The following is a 2,303-nucleotide window of genomic DNA, read 5'->3' as shown; positions in this document are numbered from 1 at the left end:
TTCAAGAGGTAGCCATACTTCATTTCTATACCAAGGTTCTTAAAGAAATTTCCATTGCTTTTCCTTAAATATTATGAATTATATTTTTACTGTTAAATATTTAAAAACATTTCAATCTTGGACCTGGACGAGACTGCTGTGGGGAAGTGTGGTCTCCGCCTCTGGCCACAGACCTCAGGACAAAACCTCAATTTAGAAATAGGTTGCCAGCTGCAGACCAGGAGGTTTGGCCGACACCCCCTCCCCACTGGGGCCCCCCGTCATTCCCCGGAGGGATGGCCATGGGCGTGATTAGCCAGATGCTGGGGAAGCCCCAGCCAGAGGAGGAGGATGAGCTGATGGGGCTAGTGGACCACGGAGACGGGTCCCACTCCTCTGACGCCAAGCTGGACACCGGGGCGGAGGAGGGAGTTCTGGACGTTAGCGACCCGCTTAGCACAGAGGTCAAGCCAAGGATCCTGCACACAGGCCTAAGAAGGAGCGGCAAGTCATCCATCCAGAAAGTCGTCTTTCATAAAATGTTTCCCAGGGAAACTCTGTTCTTGGAGAGCACGAAGAAGATCTGTTGGGAGGACGTTTCCAACAGTTTCTTTGTTAATTTTCAGATTTGGGACTTTCCAGGACAGATTGACTTTTTTGACCCCACCTTTGACTACGAGATGATCTTCCAAGAGACGGGAGCACTGATATTTGTCATAGACTCCCAGGACGATTACATGGAGGCCTTGGCCAGATCCACCTCACAGTGACCACGGCCTACAAAGTCAACAGCGACATAAACTTTGAGGTGTTTATTCACAAAGTGGATGGGTCTATCAGATGACACAAAATTTAAACCCAGAGAGACATTCACCAGAGGGCAAATGATGCCCTTGCAGATGCTAGGCTAGAAAAAATTCATGTCAGCTTTTATTTGACAAGCATATATGACCATTCAATATTTGAAGCTTTTGGCAAAGTGGTTCAGAAACTGATTCCACAACTTCCCACCCTGGAGAATTTGCTAAACATCTTTATCTCAAATTTTGGGATTGAAAAGTTGTTTCTCTTTGATGTGGTCGGTAAGATTTATATCACAACAGACAGTACCCCTGTGAATATGCAAACCTAGGAGCTCTGCTGTGACATGATGATGTGGTCATTGATATTTCTTGTATTTGTGGCCTCAAAGAAGATGGAGCAGGAACCCCCTATAACAAGGAATCAACAGCCATTATAAAGCTGAATAATACAACAGTTCTTTATTTAAAAGAGGCGACAAAGTTTCTGGCTCTTTTTTGCTTTGTTAGAGAGGAAAGCTTTGAAAGAAAAGGTCTGATTGACTATAATTTTCATTGCTTCCGGAAGGCCATCCATGAAGTTTTTGAGGTGAAGTTGCGAAAGGTTCAGAATGACTGCGGAAAAAAAAGGAGCCACCCCCAACAGGACGCCTAGGGTGCTGCTGTAGGTGAGGTTTCAGGAACATCTTTTGAAATTGGATGTTTCAATGAAGTTGGTGCTCTGTACTGCACTAAAAGAAGAGGAGGAAGGAGATTGGGACACAAGACATATGTTTGTTTAAAAAAAAAAAAAAATCCTGCCACCCTTTCTTTTAATCTTCTCTTTTTTAAATAAAGTAAGCACTTTTAAGCAAAAACTTGAATATTAACAATGAAGTGAAATCTACTCTAACTTCATTACACAAATGTAAAATTTTATGGTTTTTATAAGAAAAAATCCTGTGTGTGTACTGTCAGGAACTGTGTATATTTTGCACTTTTTCATGGTTTTGTTTTCTCATGGAACTAAAGTTTGATAAAACAACTTTTCTAAGCTTTGTTCTGTCCTTGGTGCCTAGGACATGCATACTGAGTCCGTAAATATGGGACAAATGGAAATTAGTCAAAAAGTGATGTGTTAGCAATGACTTTTTTAAGCATGGGAATCTTTGCTACCAATTTTTGAGAAAAATCAGTTTTCCATGGAGGAACAGATTGGCGCAGCAAGCTCCAGGAGCAATAAGACCTGTCCCCTGTTTATAAAGGATATAAATAGAAGCTTTATAGAATAATATTAGCACCAAACTTATCCAACACTTCTATAGTTGTGAGAGTGCTTCCCTACTTGACAGTTTTTTACAAAATTCTACCTCAACAGCCATCTCTAAAATCATTTTATACAGAGAGGTTATTTCTTTCTGCTGTGTTATTGTTGCCCTTTGGGACCATATTTCCAAAATGGTGCCAATCACTGGAGAGAAATTGGAATGTCGCTGAATTGCAGGGTTTCTGAATGCTATTCTGTACCTGCCACTGAGGCTAAAG

General features: G+C 41.5%; 1 pseudogene; it reads left to right on the top strand.

Annotated features, from left to right (window-relative positions):
• Positions 1 to 275: 275 nt before the first annotated feature.
• LOC532035 (ras-related GTP-binding protein D-like) lies at positions 276 to 1,447 on the top strand (annotated as a pseudogene).
• The last annotated feature ends 856 nt before the right edge of the window (positions 1,448 to 2,303 follow it).

Source organism: Bos taurus, chromosome 8 (genome assembly GCF_002263795.3).
Source record: "Bos taurus isolate L1 Dominette 01449 registration number 42190680 breed Hereford chromosome 8, ARS-UCD2.0, whole genome shotgun sequence".
NCBI classification, from domain to species: Eukaryota; Metazoa; Chordata; class Mammalia; order Artiodactyla; family Bovidae; genus Bos; species Bos taurus.
The sequence above is the reverse complement of the archived record's forward strand: the minus strand, read 5'-3'. Positions and strand labels throughout refer to the sequence as shown.